The sequence below is a fragment of the Lissotriton helveticus genome, chromosome 10, assembly GCF_964261635.1.
Source record: "Lissotriton helveticus chromosome 10, aLisHel1.1, whole genome shotgun sequence".
NCBI classification, from domain to species: Eukaryota; Metazoa; Chordata; class Amphibia; order Caudata; family Salamandridae; genus Lissotriton; species Lissotriton helveticus.
Window position 1 is genome coordinate 795057144 of NC_136071.1, and position 19334 is coordinate 795076477.

The following is a 19334-nucleotide window of genomic DNA, read 5'->3' on the forward strand; positions in this document are numbered from 1 at the left end:
TTCTTTGTGTGAAAATTGTTCTCAGGCCCTTCTATATATGGTATAGAAGACACGGAAAGCCCCTACAAATCTTTTATCATGGATAATGCGGATACATTAAGAATTGTATGTGTGAATATCTGTGGACTGAACGACCGTTCTAAACGACAAAAAACTGCCCAGGGGCTTAGAACCTTGAGGGGGGATATTTACTGTATTCAAGAGACCCACATTGAAGGCACACAGAAACACTTGCTGGACTCCCTGGGGTTTAAAGCTCTGGGGACAACCACTCAAGGCTCCAAAACTAGAGGGGTGGCTACTCTCACAGAAAAAAGACTTCCTCTCAACACTACCCGGCTTAAAGTTGACACACTTGGGAGGTGGGTCTTAACTGAGTGCTTTTTCCCCGGCAGCATTCCCTTCACACTGTGTTCGATCTATGGCAGCAATATAGACGACCCGGGAGTTATTAACTACATCTCAGGTGAACTAGCCCACTGGCCTACCCCTATAATTCTCTGTGGAGACCTTAATCTACACTTGCCCAGCAATTGGGCTACCGACAACAACTGGCGGTATACAGGCAGGAAACCACTGGTATTCCAGGCACTGAGTAATCTGGTAACAATACACGGGCTGAAAGATGTCTGGGCTTGCTTACATCCCTCGCTGTCTGGTCATACTTTTTTTTCGGCACCTCATCGCACTTTGGTTAGGCTAGATTACTTTTTTATTTCCTCTATACTTCTTAGCAACAGCACCATCGAGATTAGCCCACGCTTCCTATCTGGTCACAATCCCCTTATTCTTAGCATAAAGGGGCTGGGAAACCCAAGAACGCTCTCCTCCTGGAGCTTCGAGAAAGCGCTACTCCAGGACCCACTGTATCAAACGCACATGCGGGCCTGGTTACAGGACTTCCTAGATACCAACCTAGGGTCCGCTTCACTGCCAATTGTCTGGCACACACTAAAAGCTGGCATCCGGGGAAAACACTTGGCTTTTCAGCAGGAAGAAACAAGAAAGAGAGGCTTATTATGATTGACCTCCAGGGAAAGCTTATGGAGGCTGAACTTAAGTTAACCCAAGCCATTCAAATGGGTCTAAATATAGAGAGAATTCAAGATGAGGTGGTCCTTGCTAGGTCAAAGATAGGAGCCATATTTACTGAAAAAGCTGCTGCTAAATGGACTTGCATGCAGCAAAAAAGCTACGAGTGCAGTGATCGCATTGGACACCATCTGGCAGTAAGGACGAGACAGCAGGTCTCCCATAATGAGATACACGCAATTAAGCTCCAGTCAGGTGAAGAGACCAATGACTCTGAGCGAATAAGAGAGGGCTTTCAGGAGTATTATGTTAATCTCTACTCAGAGGAGAATGATGATCTGGCGGGCTCCCTTAAGGCTGACCTAAATAGATACCTTACGGCGGCCAACCTACAAACGCTCTCTACTGACTCTAGTGAGGCCCTAGATTTAACTCCTACCCGGGAAGAGATTTTGGCTTCTCTGAACTCTCTTCCTGACGGGAAGGCGGCTGGGGTAGACTGTATCCCACTAGAGTTCTATAAGACCTTTGCACCTGAGCTCCAAAGATTAATAACTGATTTAACCACTTGGCTGCTAAGGCACCTGAGGCTCTTCCATTGACTTTCCATTGAAATCAATGGAAACTCCATGACGAGTTACCCTTGTCATTAGCACTGAAGGGGTTAATGACATCCATTTTCAATGGGAGCACGCCTCCTCCGTCATGGTCTAACGCCAGGATTGCAATTTCCCCTAAAAAAGACAAATCTCCCCTTGACATGAGTTCATATCGACCCATAACACTCATTAACACAGACTCCAAACTTTTTTCTAAAATCCTGGCAAACCGCATCTCCAAAGTCATGGAATCCCTTGTCTCCAAATACCAACACGGGTTCATCCCGAAAAAAGGGACAACGGTACACGTCAGAAGAGTCATTACTTTGTTTGACGCAGCACAGGTAGCAGGGGACCCCATGTTGTTAATATTACAGGACGCCGAAAAGGCCTTTGACCGGGTTGCCTGGAAATACCTGTGGTCAGTCATGGACAGGATGGGTTTTGGGGAAAACCTGATCCGAACTGTACAATCGCTATACTAAAATCCGACCGCTTGCGTTACTATAAACGGCCAACTCACTAAACCATTTAAGATATCCCGTGGCACAAGGCAGGGGTGCCCTTGTTTCCCTCTGCTTTTTGCTCTTTACTTAGACCCCTTCATCAAACATATTGAAACTAGCCAATTCATCCTACCAGTTGACTTCCAAGGCTGCTCCACTAAAATTCTTGCTTACGCAGACGATTTGGCCATAACCTCTCCAGATCCACTAAGCGCCATAACACGTCTGGAATTAGAAGCTAGCAAATTCGGTACAATGTCTGGCTACACCCTCAACAAAAACAAAACACAGATAATAACCAACAGTCAAATCTCCTGGTCCGATCACAGAATAGTTTCTAAAGCCACATACCTAGGTGTCCACGTATCCTCTAATCTGGACGAAATTGTCCCCAATAATTTATTACCGCTCTCAACACAAACCAAAAAAGCTCTGAAACAAATCGACAACTTACATCTCACGCTAGTTGGCAGGTGCAATGTCATTAAAATGACTTTTTTTCCCAAATTGTTATACTTTTCCCGTACCATTCCCGTAGAATTCAACAAAGCCACCCTTATGAAATTCCATCAAATCTATACACAATTCATCTGGGCATATTCTCAACCTAGGAGGGCCCTCAGACAATTATGCCTGCCAAAAGAAAGGGGTGGCTGGGCCTTCCCTAATATCACTCTGTACTGCTGGGCCTCTGTTATGCAATATAGCTCTGACCTATTAAAATATTATTGCGATGTCAAAAAATGAAAAGATTTCAATAATGTTGCTAATGGAATACATGCTAGAGAACTAGTGAAAGTATGTTTTCCCTGTTTATTATCACGTGACACGAGTGCTTCAGCATAATAGCGCCTTGGGGTGCGGTGGGTAACTGTCAAACCAGAGGTCCTGGTGCTGGGCACAGCTGGTGCTCGGTGGGGCCCAGACTGGCTTGTCTTTGGCATTCTGTTGGAGCAGCATTCTCACTGCGTGCGGCCACCATAAGGAAGAGGTTCAGAGGCTGGAGGAGATCCTGGGTGCAGCGGTCGATGCTGGATGGGTCAAGAGTGGACGGCAGGAGAACTCAGGAGGTGGGAATCAGCCAGCAGAAAGGAGCAAATGAGTGCAGGATGCTGAGAGAAAAAAGGTGGCAAAGGAGAGAAAAAAGCCAAAAAAAAGCCAGGAATGAGGCTAAAAGGAGAAAAAAGCACAAGGCAAAAAGTGAAAAAGAGAGGCCACATGTCACATTAGAACAGAATGAAAGGAGAAAAAAGCTCCAACAAGAGTGCAACGATTTGAAACACAGAACCAAAAGGTGCAAAGAAAGAAAAACAGAACCACAAAGGTCAAAAGGTGCAAAATGATAAGAGCAAGGGGGCAAAAGAATAAAAAGAGGAGAAAAGGCCAGGAGGCTGCGTGATTCAGTCTGATGCACCAGAGCAGAAGCAGGGTCTAAAGGACTGGGCCTGGTCGGAGGACTGAGGCAGCAGGATAGGCAGTGCTAGGCAGCACCTTCTTAATATTAAACAAAATACAGTACAAAGTTGTCTCAATGACATGAACTTTGACGACTTCAAACCCCAACTTTCACCAAATGACAAGTCACTTGGATTCACCCTGGACACCAACCTCTTCCTCAAGGTACACTCTGCTAAAAACACAAAGACTGCCTAAAACCAGCTCTCTCTTCTAAAGAAAGTCAAACAATGTAGTCCCGAAAGTGACTTTAGAACAACTGTTTAAGCCCTCTTACTCCTGCATCTGGATGGTGGTAATGCCTTACTCAATGGCCTCCCATACTCCACACGGACCCTGTGAGAAGTTAGCCTGGCATATGACGTCCACTAGCTTTCACCAGTCTAATCGACCCTTATTGATGGTGGTTGTAAAGTCAACCTTATAGAAAGCTATCCTAGTGTTAGCATGGACCAGCAGTCAATAGGCTAAGACTTCAGAGAGCATGTGAAGCCAGCTGATTTACCAATTATAATCCCTTGAATACCAAATGAAAGGACACCACACAAGGTATATATCAAATATATATGTATTTATTCTAAACACAACCCCTCTGCACTCTTTATGAGGTCAGAGGTAAAAGCACAATAAAAGTTACTCAATTAGCATACGATAAGTTGCACAAATACAGTTATGCCCTAGGGGCCTCACAAACCATATACTAAAATAGTTCTATAAGAACCACGTCTGGAATAGAAAGTAGGCCTAGGGCCTAGGGAATTGCTGGGGCTACTCTAAACAACCAAAGGTTAGGAAGTAGGAGGCCCACGGGAGACGCGTGCAGTGTCTATACACAGCCGCGAGTCACCATTGACTTTCTATGGGAAACAAAGAAGTTACAAAGTTACTGTTTAAGGGCACTTCCGGATGGACTACGACAAAACCCCTTTAGACTCGGACACTTCGAGAGTCGAGACCCACGGGAGCACCGGAGGGTTCCATGTTTAAATATCGATTACAAAAATATAGTTTACAAAAATATAGATGTAAAAATATCGATTACAAATATATGGACTCCCTATACTTAAACAGGTAAGTACAATAATATTGACTCAAAAATATAGATGTAAAAAATATAGATGTAAAAAATATCGACTTGAAAGAATATTATAACTTAAATTAAATAATTAAATATTATTAATATTAACAAAATAAATGACATTACATTTATATTTTAACTATGACAAACTTAATTTAATCATTAAAAACGTAATAAATGTGTACATATACATATATTTTCTTAAATACATTTTATTATTTTCTTTATTTAATTAATAAACTTTAATATTTATATAAAAATAAAATAAAAACATATATAAAACATTTAGAATATTATAACATTTTCTATATTTAATTAACACATAAAAGTTTTAAAAAAATAATAGATACATTTAATAACAAAATTAAAACATTAGTAGTTAAAACATTTGATAGCGAAGGGGTAACAATTACTATTCCCACTCCAGAGGGTGCAACAGTAGGGAAAGCGTTGGATAGCGTAGGGGTAAAAATTACTATTCCCACTCCAGAGGGTGCAACAGTAGGGAAAGCGTTGGATAGCCTATGGGTAAAAATGACTATTCTAACTACAGTGAGTGCAACAGTAGGGAAAGCGCTGGATAGCGTAGAGGTAAAAATTACTATTCCCACTCCAAAGGGTGCAACTGTAGGGAAAGCGCTGGATAGCGTAGGGGTAAAAATTACTATTCCCACTCCAGAGGGTGCAACAGTAGGGAAAGCGTGGGATAGCGTAGGAGTAAAAATTACTATTCCCACTCCAGAGGGTGCAACAGTAGGGAAAGCGTTGGATAGCGTAGAGGTAAAAATTACTATTCCCACTTCAGAGGGTGCAACAGTAGGGAAAGCGTTTGATAGCGTAGGGGTAAAAATTACTATTCCAACTCCAGTGAGTGCAACAGTAGGGAAAGCGTTGGATAGCGTAGAGGTAAAAATTACTATTCCCACTCCAAAGGGTGCAACAGTAGGGAAAGCGCTGGATAGCGTAGGGGTAAAAATTACTATTCCCACTCCAGAGGTTGCAACAGTAGGGAAAGCGTTGGATAGTGTAGGAGTAAAAATGACTATTCCCACTCCAGAGGGTGCAACAGTAGGGAAAGCATTGGATAGCGTAGGGGTAAAAATTACTATTCCCACTCCAGTGAGTGCAACAGTAGGGAAAGCGCTGGATAGCGTAGGGGTAAAAATTACTATTCCCACTCCAGAGGGTGCAACAGTAGGGAAAGCGTTGGATAGCGTAGGAGTAAAAATTACTATGCCCACTCCAGAGGGTGCAACAGTAGGGAAAGCATTGGATAGCGTAGGGGTAAAAATTACTATTCCCACTCCAGTGAGTGCAACAGTAGGGAAAGCGTTGGATAGCGTAGGGGTAAAAATTACTATTCCCACTCCAGTGAGTGCAACAGTAGGGAAAGCGCTGGATAGCGTAGGGGTAAAAATTACTATTCCCACTCCAGAGGGTGCAACAGTAGGGAAAGCGTTGGATAGCGTAGGAGTAAAATTTACTATTCTCACTCCAGAGGGTGCAACAGTAGAGAAAGCATTGGATAGCGTAGGGCTAAAAATTACTATTCCCACTCCAGTGAGTGCAACAGTAGGGAAAGCGCTGGAACCCAAAACAATAAAAAAATAAACTATCAAATTTTTTATTACATTTAATTTCCAATATAAACATAAATAATATATACGTTTAAATATTTTATTATTAACAAAGATAATATAAAAATATATATTTACACATTATTTAACACTAGAATATCCACCACACACCTAAAAATAATTACACGATTACATTTAATATTTACTAATAATTCATGATAATTATATTATTTTTTTAATTAATTAATTATTTAATTGCCAGATTTCACACCATATACACTTATAAACACAACAGCACAAACCTAAATTTAATTACACATTTACAATTAATAATTACTAATTAATTAATGGTAATTAATTTATAAAGTATTTAATAATCAATCAATAACAATTTAATTACTTCACACCATTTACTCATATAAACTCCACTACACACACCTAAAATTAATTAAACAATTAACATAATTAATTAACATAATTAATTAACATAATTAATTAATAATTGACAAATTGAAATTAATTAACAAATAATTATTAAATTAACACATTAATTAATCAATTAATTTTATATATTTAAATTACTTCCCACCCTATTCCCCTATAAACCCACAACCCGCTACAGAACTAATAACACAAAATTCAACATAATATACATTAATAACTATTAAAATTCAACAACATATATTAAAATGACAAACAATTCTCATTAAAAACACTAAAATAGATAACATTATTAAAAAATCGATATTTCTGTAAACTATATTTTTGTAAACGATATTTATTAAAACTATATTATTGTTATCGATATTACTTACCTGTCTGTCGATATTCTGGTCAAACTATATTTTTGTTATCGATATTTCTTCAATTCGATATTTCTGCGGGGATATTTATGTCAGACGATATTTCCCTGACGATATTCCTGCTCTGCACCCACCGGAGTACTCGTGTTACCTCACCCAGGGAAGCCAGGTGCATAGGTGCCTTTTGGTGTCGGGTTTCGTCGTCGTTTTCAATGGAGATCTGCAATTAAAGTGCTGCTGGCGACCAGAGGAAAAGTGTCCGGGTGGATCCAAGGTTGGGTTGAAGATCTGAAGAACCTGAAAGCAGAGGGGACAGAGTCTGGGTCACTAGCCAGTGACCAGGAAGGTACCAGGCGATGGGTGCTTTAAGGTGAAGAAGGTGAGTTTGTCTCTTCAGCCACGAGGTCCAGGAGGCATCAATGATGACCAGGCACTGGATTCGAGTAGTCCCACGAAGGATCTAGTTGACTGTGGTGTCGGTATTCGGATTGGACCCAATAAGCCTTGGCAAACGCAACCCACGCAGGATGTCGAGATTGGCTCTGTTGCAGACCAGCAAGGTCTGTGGCGCTTCTCCTTTGCAGGGAAGCTGGAGCAAGCCTGGAGCAACCAGGAAAGCAAGTTAGATTCAAGATGGAGTCCTCCGGGAGCTTACTAGCCAACGTACTAGGAACCGGGAAGACGCGTCGAGCAAGAGCAGGCCCCACGCGTCACTCGGGGAGTGTGGAGGGCTGCGCTTCGGTGCAAATGGTGCTCGGTATGGGGCTTCTGGTACCCCAATGCACAACTGCGAGTTACCTGGGGAGTCGATGCAGTTAGCAAAATGCAGGTTGTCCAGGAGTTCTGGTCCCACGTCTCTCATATCCGCTACAGGTCTCAGCTTTGCTGGGATTGTCGAGCAGGGTCAGAGATGTCTGGAAGTCCATGTCCTGAGTCGCAAAGTCTTCGAGTTCCGGCGGGAGCCTCAACAATGTAGACCGGTGGAGGAGGAGCCGTGCCGGCGACCAAGATGGCCGCCACATCCTGACCAACTATCCGGTACATTATCCTGAACCCGTCCCCACTTTCGGGTGGGGGCCAACACCTGAGTTGCTAGGTGAAATTTGGGCTCGGTTGACTGCTTTGGCACTTGAATATCGTCGCCGGAAGAATTGGGGCCTGTGATCTCAGGGACCGGGACCCCGGGTGTGACGCCGTCCGGGGTGAAGTGCGACAACATCGGCCTCCGAGACCGGAAGTGGCCGGTCGGATCTCACTTTGTTGTACCCGGGTGGCGACTGGAGTGTCCTTGCTCCCTCTATCCTATTCTGAGGTCGTCCGTCACAAGACCCTTCGCCGCTCGACTGAGGAGTGGTGGGTTTCTCCTGCTTTTGCGATTGAGATGGCGTCACGAGACCCTGACAAGAACCCACCGAAAATCCAGAAATCGACTCGGCAGGTCCAGTCAAATCGTATCGACAAGTATGCGGTCTCTAAGGGGTCCCCAGCTGAGGCGAAACGGACTCCGACTGGGGGTCCGGGTGGAGACCCGGTTGGTGAAGATCCTACCATGAAGGAATTAATGGCCGCCATCAAAGGGGTTCAATCCTCCCTGGGGAAGATCGACATGAAACTGGACACCGTCACAATTGAGGTGGGTCTCATCAGGGCTGACCTCACCAAAACTTCTGAGAAGGTTAAAGAGATCAAGACTGGGAGCCTCCTCGAGGATGTCTCGGAACTTCAGAAGGTGGTGTGCGACCTCAAGGTGGCCCGACATCAATTTGATCGAAAACTTAATGAGTATGAAGGTCGGGCGCGCCGCAACAACGTCCGTATTCTGGGGGTTCCAGAGCGATCCGAGGGGGCTACCCCGGACCTTTTTGTTGAGGAACTCATCCTGCAACACCTCAAGCCTAAGGGCCTCAGCAAGTTCTTTACTGTGGAGAGGGCGCATAGGATCCCCGGTGGCCGCCCGAAGGTTGGGGCGCCTCCGCGTCCCATCATCGCCCGAGTCCTGAATTTTCAGGACAGAGACGCAATTCTGCAAACGGCGAGATCCACGGGCCCGTTGGCCTACGAGAACGCTTCACTGTTATTTTTTCCGGACTTCACCCAGCTGGTACAGAGACAGCGGCAAGGATTCACGTCCGTGAAGCGACGACTATGAGACCGGGACATAAAGTACTCTATGATGTATCCGGCCCGTCTGTGGATTGAACATAGTGGAAAGACTTGGTTCTTTGACTCTCCGGAGAGAGCCGCGGACTGGCTGGATCGAATCGAAGGTGCCGACCCTGGGAAGCAGACCCGGACCGACGACGAGGAACAATGATCGGTTTGAACGTTTGAGCCATACGAAGACTGGCACAAGCACTGGGGAATTGGTGGGGGTTATTTGTTCTCTTTCCCCCCCCCTCTGTACTGTTTCATTTATTGGCTTCAATTGCTGTTATCGCATAGGGGGGTATTTGGTCGGTTTGGGGTGGTGGGGGCGAGCGGCCTGTTGTAAGGTCCTCCTACATTTTTCTACATTTAGATACCTGTAGTTAGTGGGGGTGACAGGCACACTGCGAGTTGGGGATGTGTATTCGTTACATGCAGGGGTGCAGGGTGGGGGGTGTGACACCTGGGGGTTGGAGGGGTTTGTGTGTTGGTTTTTTTGTGGTTTGTGACCAGGGTTTGCTGTGGGAACCTTCGAACCTTCTGTTCTCTGATGTGAAACATGGCTTCCGTTAGACAGGGCCTGGGGTTCTCCATCCTCAGCTGGAATGTGAACGGGCTGGGTGATGAGATAAAGCGCACTACCGGGAATCAGTTTATTAGACGACGATCGCCAGATGTTGTTCTGTTACAAGAAACTCATTTAATGTGGAAACGCTGTCTGGCACTAGACAGGGGTGGGTACAAGCTTGTTGCACACGCTGGTTTCACCTCGGGCTCCAGGGGGGTGGGCATTCTTGTGAAAAACTCCTTTCCCTTCACGATCCAGTCCACCTGGTCTGATAACCGTGGTCGATATGTCGGTGTTTCGGGTCTTTGGGAGGGCAGAACTGTTTCATTTATATCTATATATGTCCCCCCGGCGCTACAGGTCGACACATTTCGTGACTTGGGTCGGATGTTTCTCACCCTACCCATGGGTCTTATGGTGCTTGGTGGCGACTTTAATGCCGTCATGGACAGCGAACTAGATAGGCGCCCCTCCCGTGTGTTGTTGCCCTCCCGCAGATGGCTGCCTGACTTCCTCTCTACTTCGGGGTTGGTAGACGGTTGGCGTCTTCACCATCCGTTAGCCGTTGAATACACGCATGCATCGGCGGCGCATCATTCCCTTTCCAGGATTGACTACGTTTTGTTGCTGGCGGCCCAGGCGGCCGCAGTCCGTGAGGTGACTCATTTGGCGCGGGGGGTCTCAGATCACTCGCCAATCTGGCTTCGATTGTGTGTGGGACATGGAGATGTTGGTAGGGTTGCCCCTGTTAACGCTTGGCGCTTGAGAGACCCCATGGTACAGAGGGAACTTGTGCGAGTCACGGACGGCTACTTTTGTGAAAACGAGGGTTCGCTTACTTCGAAGTGCTCCCTCTGGGAGGCGTATAAGACTGTCGCGAGAGGGGAGGTTCTCTCCCTTGTCGCTGGGCAGAAGAAGAGAAGGGCAGAACTAGACAGAGTGGAGGCGGAGCTCTTGGCCTTAGAAACTGCTGTTTCCTCCGGGGGGCGACCCGTGGGCGGATCACCGCCTCGGGCTGCTCCGGGACGAATACAAAACTTTAACTCGCGACTGCGCCAGGGTGCAACACGACACCACTCAGGATACGATTTATGAACATGACGACAAGGCCGGGAAGTTGATTGCCTGGTTGGAGAAGGGCGACCGGGGGTCTCGGCTGGTTCCGGAGCTGCATATCGTGGGCTCCTCGGCCACATCGGACCTCCAGTCGATTGTTGATGAATTCGCTCGGTATTACGAGGAGGTTTATACCTCGACGGGTGCTTATACTGAAACCGAAAATTCAGATATGATAAACGACATACCGATGCCGGCGTTGTCGGATGATGATAGGACATTTTTGGATTCTGCCCTCACGAATGACGAGGTGGCGATGGCCATCAGGGGGGTACATTCTGGCAGGGCTTCTGTCCCTAACGGTCTCCCTATTGAATTGTTTAAACCTCACGCTAATAGACTGGCCGCATACTTTAAAGATATGTTCATTGAAAGTTTGGAGCATGGTATGTTGCCTTATGATCAACGGATTGCCAACATTGTCGTTATTCATAAGGAGGGTAAGCCTCGGCTGGATTGCTCTTCGTACCGTCCAATCTCTTTGTTGAATTTGGAGCCCAAGGTACTGGCAAAGTTGCTTGCCACACGTCTGGTGAAGGTTATCTCCACCTTGATCCATCCTGACCAATCCGGCTTCATGCCTAGACGCAATACTGCACTCAATCTTCGACGGCTTCACGGTGTGTTGGCGAGTGCGCCTCACATTCATGAACCTACTGTTTTGTTGTCCTTGGATGCCACTATGGCTTTTGACCATGTGGAATGGCCCTATCTTTTTGCGGTCTTGGCGAAGCTGGGATTCGGTCCTGTCTTTATTGGTTGGGTTCGCCTTCTTTATTCGGCCCCCTTGTCCCGAGTAGTTGTGAACAATCACAGGTCCCGTGACTTTTCTCTCGGGCGTGGCACTCGTCATGGTTGCCCCCTTTCGCCTCTTTTGTTTGCCCTAGTCCTGGAACCGTTGGCGGCCTGGGTGTGGTGGGATCGCTCGATCAAGGGGTTGCGTTGGACCCCGGAGTGGGAAGACAAGATTTCGCTTTACGCTGATGATATCTTGCTGTATCTGACTTCCCCCCGGGCCTCATTGATCGTCTTTATGGATGTCCTCGCCATCTTTGGACGGTACTCGGGTTTTTTGATCAACTGGGCAAAGTCGGTCCTGTTTGTGCTGAGTGGGGATCCACCCAGGGTGCCTGTGAACTGCCCCGTGAGACTGGAGCCGATTAGTTTTCGCTGCCTTGGGATTCACATTTCAAAGGACCCCAAGTTGCGCTTCCGTTTGAATCTATTGCCTCCCCTGGCCAGGCTCCGTGCAGGTGTTGCAAGGTGGAAAACGTTGCCGCTTTCCATGCTGGGCCGCGCGGTTCTTTTTAAAATGATGTCCCTCCCGCGATTCCTGTACGCTCTACAGAACTCCTTTGACCCTGTGCCCCCGTCGTACTTCCGCAAGATTTTGTCTCTGCAACGTGGCCTTCTGTGGGGAGGGAGGCTGCGTATCGCGCTCTCCAAACTGATACTGCCCTGGTATGATGGTGGGATCGGTTTGCCAAACATCCGGAGGTATTACTGGGCTTCTCAGTTGGCTCCCATCAACCACGCAATTTATGGATCCCCGGTTGACCCGGGCTATGCGATGGACCGTGGTCAGGTGCCAGGGGGAGAGTACACCCGTGTCTTGTACGCGCAGCGTGGCCGTTTTTCATTGCAGGGGCCCACTTTGTGCTCCACGAGAGTGTGGCAGGAGGCCAATAGTGCTCTTAGATGGACTGGGCGTTTGACATTGTCTACGCCATTGTGGAGTTCTGAGAGGTTAGGGATGCTTTGGAAATCGAAAGGCTTTGATCGCTGGGACTTGATCGGAATATCGCAGACTCGTGACATGTGGGGCAAAGATAGGGTTCTGACGTTCGAGGAGTTGCAGGCCAAGTACCGATTGAATGACGCCGAGCGGTTCCGTTACCTCCAGATCCGCCACGCCTTGAATACAGCTATTTCCGGCGAAGAGGTGCTACCGGTGGCCTCCCCGCTGGAGGATCGCCTTCTTGATGGCCTCTTGCCCACCAAGGCGATCTCTCTTACATATCGCAAATTGATCAATCACTCCGACGACCCCTTGGTGCGCTTACGCGACCAATGGGTCGCTGACGGCCTTGTTCTGGACGATGAGGACTGGAGGGAGGCGGTGGCATCCCCTGAGGAAGTGGCAGTCCCTATGAGGCTCCATTTGGTTCAACTTTGCATCGCTCTTACATTACGGGCCTGGGACTGCAGAGGATGGGATTGGCTGGGTCAGCTGATTGCCGGGGGGGGGTGTGGGTTGCCGGGGTCGTTCATGCATAATCTGTGGGAGTCCGAGAGGATCCGTGCTTTCTGGACGCGGATACATTCTAAAATGAGTGAAGTGTGGGAGCGCGAGGGTTGACCCAGAGGCAAGGAGATGTCTGTTGAATGTGTGGGAGCCCACGGACCTGCCGAGTCATGGTAAGGTTTGGGTGGCTCTCGCTTGTGCAGTCGCTAAACGTAACATTGCACAGCTCTGGGGTGCAACACGGGCGCCCAGGGTCGGAAAATGGATGGAAGATCTTGATTGGTGCATGTTTCATGAGAAGTCAGTGTATGTCTCCAGGGGGCGGCCCAGCAAATGGGTCAAGATATGGGGAGCTTGGAATGCTTACCGAGGCAGCATTTGTGAACCACCGGAATTAGACCCTGTCAGTGTGGATTCAGAGGACTCTAAGGCCTGTTCTATTCTCCTTAATTCATACTGTAATGTATAGAAGTCTGTGTCGATATATTGCAACTGTGGTCACCCTATGCACTCCGGTCATTGTTTAAGTATGTATTTGTTTTTTTATTTAAATAAAAAGATTTTTTTTTTTAAATAATGCAGACCGGCAAGTTACTGGTGGTGCCTGTTTGCACAGGGTGGACACTCCTTGACCACAAGTGAGATGTCATCCGTCTTCAAGTTGAAATGGAATGTCGAAGGTCCGGGATATGTCTTGTGAAGATTCGTCCAGGGTAATCTGAAGTCCTGGGGACACAGCTCCTATACTTATACTAAGGTTGGGGGCTGGACTACCTGGCTAGGTCCCTCCTACGGCTGGACCTGGGAAGGGGGTGGTTACACCCCTTTCCCTTTGTCCAGTTTTGCGCCAGAGCAGGGCTGGAGTGCCCCAGCAACTGGTTTGAACCGGGCTATGCATGGAGCACCTTGTGTGCCCTAGGTAGTGTCTGGAAAATGCATTCTGAATGCAGCCCTCCCTGCCGCAATACACTACAGCCTGTCTGTGGAGGTGCTGGCACCTCCCTGGACAGGAAACCTATTGTCTAGGCCTTCCCTGACAGAGTTTCATCCAGCAGCAGGAGGTCAGACTCATGTCTGTGGCAGCAGCATCCATTTTGTGATGCTGAGGCTCTGTTTAACTTTAACCGGGTTTACCTGTAACTACATGTCTTCTCCCTCTAGAAGGGTGGAATGCTACCCCCGCCACCAGGACTGGCGGGGGGTAGTATTCCAAAGGGTTTGACACATTACACAACTTGTTTTGATAAAGCCAAACCAAAGTTAGCATTAACCGCGAGGATATAATGCACTTAAGAGTATATGGAATGGCTATATCATAGAACAGCTATAAGGAGATATTTCCGAAAGCTGCAGAGGAGCTCAGCTCATGCTTGGGCACCCCTCACATAAAACCAAGCACTCTGCCTCCAGGATTGTCGAGGCCTACCATAGGAGTGGCTTATAGGTTACCATGTGTCTTTAACACCTTCGATGCTCATGACAAGGTCAGCTCGTCATGCAGTACACTGGACGTGTGCTAATGACGAGCTGACCTTGTCATGAACAATGGGAATCCACAATCTGCAGCACAGCAGGAAAATCTCCATAGCATTGAAGGTGATATATAAGGTAGATATAGGTATACTATATCTAAGTAAGGGGTGATTACACCACCTTACCCAGGCTGTGTGAACAGACTTGTGGTGTCAGTTTGGAGGGCCAGCCAGGGGTGGCATAATACATGCTGCAGCCCCTGGTAGGACTTGGATGCACCTATGCCATGGGTACCTATGGTACACTATACAGGGGCTCACAAAGGTGACCCAATACCCAATCTGGTATGTACCTTAAGTACATGGTATCAATTTAGAGAGAGAACAGCTGGGCTGTGGTCCTGATTAGCAGGGCCACAGCCAGTCTAAAGTCGAAAAACCAGAAAATCACAGCAAAAAGTGGGGGTGACCATAGAAAGAAGACCCTACTCTCCTACAGGCCCCCCTTTGGGGCATCTTACATGCTGCAGCACATCTCATCTAGGCCCTTAAGAAATATGAGCCCATCACCCTCAACATGATGGAACTCCTTTGGCTCCCCTTGCTGGCCCACACTATCTTCAAAATCTGCTGCATCATTTATAAAGCTTTCACTACCAACATCACTGCTTATCTTGCAGATAAACTCATGATCTCAGGTGGATCTTGGCACACCTGTAGACAGGGCACCTTCAAACTGCAGTTTAAGAAATGTAAAAAAGAAAGAAAAAGACAGCAGGCCATTTCCATCTATTTGCCCAGGATCTGGAATAACATCCCTGTATCAATCAGCAAACTATTGTTGGCTCTCTTGACTGAAGCCCATGGCTCCCCAGACCTTTCAGCAGCGGGAATCATGTAAGTAGCACCTCTGATTCCAAAAACAAGGTTCTTGAGGTCCCTGGATGTAGTCAGGCTCACTTTAGTGTGCTGTTATGTATGGAGTTTCAAGTATACAAAAAAGTTATGGATGGAAAGCTTGAATTAATCTCAGCCACTGGTAATTACTTGGGCTGCATGCCAGGCCATCTTAATTTTGTTCACCACTCCACCTAAATGTGGATCCAGCCATATGCAAAACAGCCCTGACTCTGCCCAACAGGAACAGTCCAGCCCGAACTACCAGGCCAGGTCGTACCTGAACCAGAACACAAGCAACCCAAGACTGGTTTTGTCCGTATTAGGTTTCATTAGTAGGGTATGCCTTGGTACAGGCGGTACAGTGTGCACTGGACTTACGTCTGAGTATAGCCATCCCATTTACCTCATTGCACTGCAGAATACAAAACAATTAATTGATGGAATGTTTGAATAAATCTTAGCAACTGGTAATTACCCAAAGGAGCTTCCCAGTCCATCAGTATTTTGAACACATCATGCCACTTCATTCCCAATCAGCCATATGCTAATCAGTCTTGACTCTGCTTCAGTTAAAACAGTGCAACCCAAACTGCCAGGCCAGGTCCTCCCTGAACTGGAACATAAGCAACCTATGCCAATGACTGCATTCTGGACGGCATGCTCACATCAGGGTTTCCTGTGCTGAAGCCAGCGCAAGTACATTTTACTCCTCTTCTCACTTACGTGGATTTCTATTGGGCCCAGACCTGTGTCATCAGCCTGTTTTACATGGATCACTGTCTGAAATGTCGTGTTGCTCCACTCCGGTTATCACAGCCAAGTTACATCTGCATACATGCCGTGCTACTTACCGGGGAGGGATGTGCTGTTGGGCCTCTATTTATATCCTTCTCTGTCACCGCTTTTGCCTAGTGATATAAACATGATTACAAGTCCAAGACTGCAAAGGAAAAGATCTGAACTGTCTGAGATATACTAGTATGAAACTGGGAAACTTGATAGCTCTGACATAAGCCTCACACGTAGGGCTGTACAGATAAATCTGCTGCACACTGATGAGTCAGCAAAGATGCTTGCAGCTGGCATTATATGGGCATTGCATGTCAAGCATGCAGAATATTTGAGGTGCTAGCTTTTGACCCACGTCTTGCATTGTAGTTTACAGGTGTTCGGTGTCGGTGTACACGTCTTTGAGATAGTGCGATCGCAATTTGCAATGGCCACCAAAAGATCTTTCAGTGGTGGAAATGAAGGGATTTTGAAAATTCCCGTGCGTCTGAGCTTCTCATTACTGAAAGGCAAGAGACAGCTGTAAATCAAATATTACCACAATATATTTTATCATGGAGACAGATTTAGGAGGGGCACTTTCTTGTATGATTTTAATGATGTCTGCAAAACAGTGAAACCAAAACTACTCAATTTGGTAATTTTAAGTAGGCCTCAGCAAAATTGAAATTAAGCAGCTGAAATTTGTGTAATGTTGGGAATTTTGCATTAAACTTGCAATGCAAAATTCCTGAAATTCCACTATTATGACCCTTTGCATAATTACGCCTCATGATGCACCATTCACTGTGAAACTTTACCATGAATGCATAGAAACAACAGAATGCAAGTGGCTGTTCCTCACTGTGCTCTTGTTTTTTTGCAACCTTTAGCGCAAAATGTGAAAACTGACCCAAGCCTGCATGTTGTTCTAAAATATAGCATTAAATGATGGATTTGCATTTTCTGTTATTACATGAAATTTCACAAAAATATTGCAGGAATTTCACATAATTACACAAAAGCAAATTACGTGAATTTTGGGCACTCCTAATTTTAATCATTCTGTATGCGTGCAGATAGATTTTGTAGATGACAAAGTGGCTAAATGCAAAGCTGCTAAAATCTGTGGTGACAGTCTAAAGTCTAAATCCTGCGAAGGCAAACTCAGCCTTCCATTCATGTATGGTTGGCAAAATTAATATCACCATTTCCTTAGATAGCAGTATGTCTGTTATTTACAGCACTTAAAAGTGACCGCAGTTAACAAAACAAAAAACTCACTATGGTCTTAAGTACACAGCAGCAGCGTGAAGTTGAGACACCTGAGAGAAAAAAAAAGTTCATAAGTCACCACAGCCTAGGGAAAGTGCAGCCTCGAAGGTTTACTGTTTAACCAAGGTGAAGAATGTATCTAAAAGTGTTGTTCTGCCAGGACAGATTGTGACTGAATTGCCCTAAAATTTGGCAAGGGAGGCTTTTCTGATCTGATGCGAAAACCTCTCCAAAATTAATGTGTTTAATTCACATTCGATGCAGGGACGAATTGGAGAGGGGGAAAGTTGTTCAGGGGTTGATCCTTACAATCGTAGGTGACATTGTTCCCTTCAGCCTGAGGCCGTGCGAGGAGGGGGTGGCATCCCATTTCATTTGATCGGGCAATTAAATCCCGGCCCGCGCTGTTTATTTATTTATTTTTAGAGTTTTGTATAGCGCGAACAAGACCCGTGGGTATCAGAGCGCTTAACATCGAGGTAGGTTACACAATTGACAGTCCAATATCCCATCTAAAAACAAACAGATATAAGGTAATAGGCACTATGGCTATAAGGGTGCCTAAATAAATCTATTCAACACATGTGCAGTTAGTAATAAAGGTGAGAGAGGCCTAGTACATAAACACGATCCATATCAGTAGAAAAGGTAGACCTTGCAAGACCCCAATTGCATGAGGACAAGGGGTTGCGGTTACTTGGTAACCCGGACTCATTGAGTACTGTTGCTTAGGAATGGATTAACCCTCTCAGCACACTACATCACATTACATCGCGGTAGGTTACACATTGACAGTCAGATATCAATTCCAACAACCACAGATATAAAGTAGAAAAAGTTGTGGCTATAAGGGATGCCTGAATAAATATATTCCAATCACATGTGCAATTAGTAATAAAAGGTGAGAAAGGCCTAGCTTATAACACAGTCAATATCAATTGATAGGTGAGGTAGAAGTTATATAGTTTGGCTATGAAAAACAACCTATTGCGATTCCTTGATTAACCCGGAATCAATGAGTTCTATTGCTTAGAAGCGAATTGAGCCATCTCAGCACATTACATCACATAACATCACTGTAGGTTACATATTGGCAGTCAAATATCACTTCTCAATATCAATTCTAAAAACCAACAGATATGAGGTGAAAGAGGCTGTGGCTATAAGGGTGCCCAAATAGGTATATTCCAAAACATAAGAGTAATTAGTAATAGAAGGTGATAAAGGCCTAGCTTATACGCGATCCATATCAGTAGATAAGATGAGGTAGAGGTTATATAGTTTGGTTATGAAAACATCACTTGGTTCACATTGTGGTATCAATCAGGGTACAGCCGAGGCTTGCGAGTGGTGTCAGTCTCTTGACAGTGTTAGTATTCATGAAGGGGGACCACTCTTCAGCTGGTGTAGTAGTTCTTATCAGCGATCCGTCGGCTTCCCTATGCCAAGTATTTACTCATCATATGGCTTTTCAATTCCCGTTTGAATGTTGCAATATTTTGTATCTTCCTGATACTTGGAGGGAGTGAGTTCCAAACTCTGGGGGCAGCTCCAGTGAATGCTCGATCATAGGTCTTTTTCTTTCGAAAAAAGGCCGGCCTCAGCAGCAGCTCCTTGGCGCTTCTCGTTGGTCTGTTTCCTCCTGATAGCTTTATTTTCTTGCTTAGGTATCCTGGTGTGTTATAGTGCACCGCTTTGTGAGTAATGCATGCTGTCTTCATTTGTATTCTGGCCTCAAAGGGTAGCCAGTTTAGTACTTTCAGGTGAGGAGATATATGATCAAATTTCCTCGATC

The 19334-nt window shown here is 45.9% G+C and overlaps 1 protein-coding gene across 2 annotated transcripts in view; it reads right to left on the reverse strand.

Annotated features, from left to right (window-relative positions):
- JCAD (junctional cadherin 5 associated) overlaps positions 1–19334 on the reverse strand; it is a 408227-nt gene that overhangs the window by 281972 nt on the left and 106921 nt on the right. The window lies entirely within an intron of this gene.